The 5,981-nt window shown below is 40.5% G+C and overlaps 1 long non-coding RNA gene across 1 annotated transcript; it reads left to right on the forward strand.

The window, feature by feature from the left end:
- The first annotated feature begins 1,754 nt into the window (after positions 1-1,754).
- Positions 1,755-2,823, forward strand: LOC147308492 (uncharacterized). The gene is made up of 3 exons (XR_015126054.1): positions 1,755-2,088; positions 2,174-2,285; positions 2,366-2,823. It is a non-coding gene; the product is annotated as an uncharacterized LOC147308492 (long non-coding RNA).
- Positions 2,824-5,981: the final 3,158 nt, after the last annotated feature.

The raw sequence follows: 5,981 nt of genomic DNA on the forward strand, positions 1-5,981 counted from the left end.
CAAGTTCAATTCAGTTTACCGGTAAAAAAAAATATGCTCTTCTGCAAGTCTAGGTAACAATGCAAATCATAAATCATCATCAATCAATGTAAAACAGTTAAATCATTAATCATCTTGGCTACGTAGCTTAATCTATACATTCCAGTAGCGTTCGCTACAAACAATACAAAAACAACAATAAAGAAAAACAACTGTCTAACAGACAGCATAGCCGAATTCAAGGCAACACATAACAATAATCTTTCAATCGCACTTTGTTTCAAAGTAAGCCCATTAACATGCTTAAGTAAATAAAAGTGTTCAAAAACAGCGGTTTTTGAACCGGAGTTCTGCTTGCGGTGGGAGCGCTGCCGCACAAAGTCATTTTTTAATCGCGAAAACGATCGGCTGGTTACTGACAACCAAAGGTTGAAAGATATTAAGGACACTTACCGCTGAGTTTAAAGTTTAAAGATGAATTGAGGGAAGAAAACGCTTTGTTTTCCAATACCGCTCTAAATGCCATAAGCTCACAGCCACAGCAGGAGTCGAACCCGGAAGTATCCCTCCACAGCCGGTTTTCAGAGTTGCCGCGACATGGAAGGAGCCAATCAGAAGAGGGACCTCAAATCAGCTGACGTGGGTCATGTGACAGGGAGTAGTTGATATGGGTTACATGTGCTCTGTACTTGCATAATGACAATAAATCTCTTCATTCATTCAAGGACAAAGCCCACACTTCCTTTCAACATTTTTAAAGGTCACAGACATAATCACTGACGTTACCAAAATAAAACTGTAACAGGATACAAATTCTCATTAGATACAGGGGTTAAAATGCTAATTGTCATGTTAATAGTTAATTATATACACCCTACCTGATCAAGAAACTCTAGGATTATGGCAGTTTTTGCTTTGGTTGTCCCTCCTTTCTTTCTGATTATTTTAAGTAGCTGTGGGGAGTGCTTGTCCAGCTGGGCCATGAATCTGGTTAGCAGGGGAACTGCAGTAACCCGCAGAAACTCTGCATTAATCTGTACATGAGTAGACAGTGTACAATACATTTTTTTAAAGACCAACTTCCAACAAGAAAAAGTCAAAACATATATTTCCCATTTCCAAACTATGATAAAAGGCATTAGTACAAAAAAGTTAAAATTATACCTCTTCCATCTGAAATAGACCTGGCCATCTTTCCAAGAGGTTCTTGATGTCAGGCTTCTTATCCACAACCTCTTTCCTCCTGAATTTGAAGGTCCTGGGCCCTGTTTCAGGAAGCCGGTTTAGTGGAAAAACTGAGTAAGTATACCCTGAGTTAACGAAAACTCTGGGTTTTCGGTTTCACAAAGCGAGTTCAGCTGCAGCCTGAGTGAGTCACTATGACGACACACTCCGTGAAGCTAACCTGCCCCCTAGCAGGTTTACTACAACTAACCCTGACTGTCTCCGCCCCTTTGTCGGAAACCTGACAGTAGGAAGTGTCGGACATGGCGTGCCACTTCCTTGAAGAGCCAGTAGATCGTGAAGCCCAAATTCTCCGCAGAGCTCTCCGCCGGGAGAGAGTGATCAGAGCGCGTTTGGACATTTTATCATTTCCTGATGATTTTCTGTGCGAACGTTACCGTTTCTCAGCACAATCTATAATTTATTTGGATAACATCCTCAGGCCATATATTACGCATGTGACACATCGCGGACATGCTCTCAGTTCATTGCATATTATTTGTATTGCACTTCGGTTTCTTGCAAACGGGAGCTTTCTATATAATATTGGTGACGCTGAGCACGTTTCCAAGGCTACCGTCTGTCGGGCAGTCAGGAATGTTACAGTTGCACTGAAACGTCTCCTGTACTCGTCTGTGGTGTTCCCCGGTCACAGACCCACAAGATTTATCAAAGAGGGATGCCACAAAATTGCAGGTATCAGGATGACCAAAACTTAATGTATGATGTGGTGATACTTGGACTACTACTTAAATTGCACATTTATTTTCAGGGTTCCCAGGCGTGATTGGCTGTACAGATGGCACTCACATTCCAATCATTGCTCCTTCAGTAAATGAAGGAGACTATGTGAACAGGAAGTCTTTCCACAGCATTAATGTACAGGTACATAGTTCCCTGTAGCATGTCAAACTAACAAATTATTTCATTATAGTAATGGATGCTAATTTGTGTTCTCTGCACTGTGAAGATCATATATGATGCTGCCAACATTATCACAAATGTGGAAGCCAAGTGGCCAGGCTCTGTCCATGACTCACAAATATTCCGTGAATGTACACTGAGCACAAAATTTGGACATGGTGAGTTGAGAATACTTTAAAATATATAAAGACCAATTGCTTCAGGGACATTTGAACTGAAGTGTATCCTTCTGTCTTAGGAGAGTTCACTGGCTACTTGCTTGGTGATAGGGGGTATCCATGTTTACCCTATTTGCTTACCCCTTACCCTGACCCTGAACCGGGCCCACAGCAGCGATATAATCTGGCTAATTGCAGGACAAGAGCCAGAATTGAAATGACTATCGGAATGCTTAAGGCCCGGTTCCAGTGCCTGCAAAGACTCAGGGTCACCCCAGAAAGGGCATGTGACATTATTGTGGCATGTGTGATTCTTCACAACATTGCCACAATTAGAGGAGAACACTGTCCTTCTGAACCAGACATCAGCAGTGATCCAAACCATGAACATCCTGACCCTCCCACGGACATACAAGATGGAAGAGCAGTCAGAGACACCATATGTCACAATCATTTCTTTTGACCCATCACCTCAACATGTTGAAAGAAGAATAAACAGATTTTTTGTTCAACTGGCTTTATTGGTCGCCTGTATTTCCTGTACACAAAGTATTAAAAGATATAAACCTCATAAAGTGTCTCTGTTGCTTCCTCCTCTGTAACAGCTGTCAATGTTTCTTCATTATTTTCCTGTAGTAAAGAAATAGACAACATTGCTGTTCTACTGTAAACTCATATAATCTGTGGAGTATTACTCACAACTGCATGTTGGTCTGGCTCAACAGGAGGCTGCACCAGATGCAGTACACCACCACCATCAACTGATAGAATATGAGGTTTATACAGGTCACTTATAACTTACAAGGGACCAAATGGCAATTAACAAACATACCAAGCACCTTACACTTCATTGTCATTATGCTCTCAAAGACAACCAAGGCTGAGGGAAGGCAAAATCAGTCGGAAAATAACTTCACTACAAAATAATTCATTATGGTAAAGAGTTTATCAAATGAATGAGTAGCACTGCAAAGGTGACTGTGAAGAAAGGATGTATGCACATCATGTATTATTTTGAAGTTACCCCCTATGTAGGCACTTGTGTCTTGCGGGGTTATTGCCTCAGAGGATGTCCCCGCAGAGATGCCTTCGGCCACAGGGCGCCCACTGTTTTGGCTGAGGGCAACTGCTCAGCCTCTGTGAGTGGTGGTGGTGGAGGACCCCCACCTGTTTTTCGGGCCTCCGCTTTTTTTCTGTTGGCTATAACGGGCCACATTTGAGCATACAGAGTAAGCAAATATGTACTTGTAATGTGCTCAGATAATTTCAATAAGTGCTTACAGAAAGAAAATTAATGTAGCCTCTAACTGCAATTGATTTACATGGGACAAACAGACCAAGCACTATGGCTCATAATACAATTACACCTTACCTGTTTGGACTATATTTTTATATTTCATTTTTACTTGCTGCCAGGCACGTTTGGGGCCTGTTGGGTTGCACCTGCGCTCACATCACATCACAAAATAAAATGTATAAAATAACAAATAAAATAACATATGATAAAATAACGTGTTAAATGGGTGGAAATCCCTCGATCAATGTTTAAATTAACACTCACGCATTGACTCTGTCGGCTATGTTTTGCCATGCATGCTTTTGCAGCTGTGGCTGTGTTACTTTTTTCCGCGGAATTTGCGTGTTATCGGCATATGCTGCCATCAGAATTTCAGCCTCAAGTGCTGTGAAATACATTGACCGCGCCTTCTTTCCCTCCGTCTCCATGGTGACTCGCTTAATCTGTGCTCCGCTTATCAGGGCTTTATGTATCCTCGTCCGCGCGCTTCACTTGGGGTTAAAGCAACTCCGCGTTGACTGAACTAATTGTTATCAGCCTTTCTGAAACCGAATATTCCGAGTTGGACAGTTCGGGGTTACTCAACCGTGAGTGTCGTTTTTCACTCTGAGTTTTCCAAACCGGCTTCCTGAAACAGGGCCCGGGCCATCAAACGTGCGCGCACAAACACAAGCTTGTGTCTAGAAACTGCGAGCTCACCAGAAAAATTCAAACGAAGCGGAGCACGGAGTTATACTATGAATGTTATGAACTATGAACTTATGCTAGCTAGCTGTATCCACCACCGATGCATCGTGGTAACGCTAGCTAGTTAGTATACTGGTAAAAAACGGCTTTTTGCCTAACTTGCATTCCCGACTGTGATAGTCGGTTGCTGGTAACCAGTTCTAACGTCGCGCCGGATAACTAGCTAGCTTGTAGCTAGCAGCTACAATCATGCAAAAATTGGGGGTGGCTGTCGACCAGTGTTGATCAAGTTGCTTGAAAAAAGTAATCAGTAACTAATTACTGATTACTTCCCCCAAAAAGTAATCCAGTTACTTTACTGATTACTTATTTTCAAAAGTAATTAATTACTTAGTTACTTAGTTACTTTTTAAAAACACGATTTACAACCTGAATAGGTAATAAAGCGATAGATCTTTCAGCCCAATTCTACTTTTTCTGCATAATCCATCATACAAAATGTAATGGAAAAGTCCCTTTTTAAAACTTGTTTTATTAGTTTTAATCTTTTAACTTTATGCATCAAGCAAAAATTTAATTATATGCAACATTCTCTGACTGGAAGAAATTTATTTAATATTTAAACCTATTTTCTGCACATTCCAGCACATTAAATAATTTTTTGTGTGTGTTTACACTCACTCTTTCAAATAGATGCAAGTAAAACACAGCAGAAAATAAATGAAGTCAAAGACTAGCGTTCATTTTGTATGGAGTGCCAGGACTGCCATAATGAATTAATTAAATACACCATTAAATAATTAATTAAATGTGGCAATAATTAATTAAAATTGGATATAATTAATTAAATAAATAGTTATGACACATGTAATTAATTAATTATTGACACGTTTAATTAATTAATTATTGACACATTTAATTAATTAATTATTGACACATTTAATTAATTAGTTATGTATTTCACATTTTAATTAATTATTGACACATTTAATTAATTATTTAATGATATATTTATTTATTTCATTTTGGCAGTCCTGGCGCCTGGCTCTCATCATGAAATAATTTTATCTGTCAGCCTCACCCATCAAACTCAGGGGGCGGGGTTAACGCTGCCCATGCAGCTTCTCTAACATTTGATTGGTTGCCGTGCAAAGTAAGTCAAAACAGGTCGATCCTAGATAATCGATTGCTTGTGTAGACTTGGGGCAGCCAGGTATCCCAGAATGCAGATCAAATCACAGGCAGCAATGGTGGTGGTGTAGTTTTAAAATACCTCGTTTTTCTGTCACCAGCTACACTTTTAACAGTGTTTTAGCCGCGAATGTCGCGACGTATGTCTGGTCAGGTTGTCAACATAGAACATGTTTGCAAAAGTGCTCAGATGTTTTCAGAGATTTCACTAGCTCTGCTAACAATTAGCATGCAGAGTGCACCGAGGGGGTTACGTTAACCGGTTTGTTTAGATATTCCACTCTCCGTGTTCCACATGTTGCATTCGCGATTCTCATTTTCACCGAACGATCGTCTCTTTCCGCCTGGTCTTGTGTCTCTGTGCTTCTGTAACATAAAGAACGAGCTGACATTTTTCTCACGAAACCAGCGATCAGCTCAACAGACCCTCAGTTTACCTGCATGCATCCTCCTCCTCATCTGTCAGCTGTTTAACACCTGCTGCTAATTCAAGAAACACGCCTACGTTACCTGGTGATAGT

The sequence above is a fragment of the Aulonocara sp. 'chitande type north' Nkhata Bay genome, linkage group LG18 (genome assembly GCF_057382095.1).
Source record: "Aulonocara sp. 'chitande type north' Nkhata Bay isolate Kocher_YH1m ecotype deep benthic linkage group LG18, A_spYH_male_GT1.1, whole genome shotgun sequence".
In the NCBI taxonomy this organism is placed as follows: domain Eukaryota; kingdom Metazoa; phylum Chordata; class Actinopteri; order Cichliformes; family Cichlidae; genus Aulonocara; species Aulonocara sp. 'chitande type north' Nkhata Bay.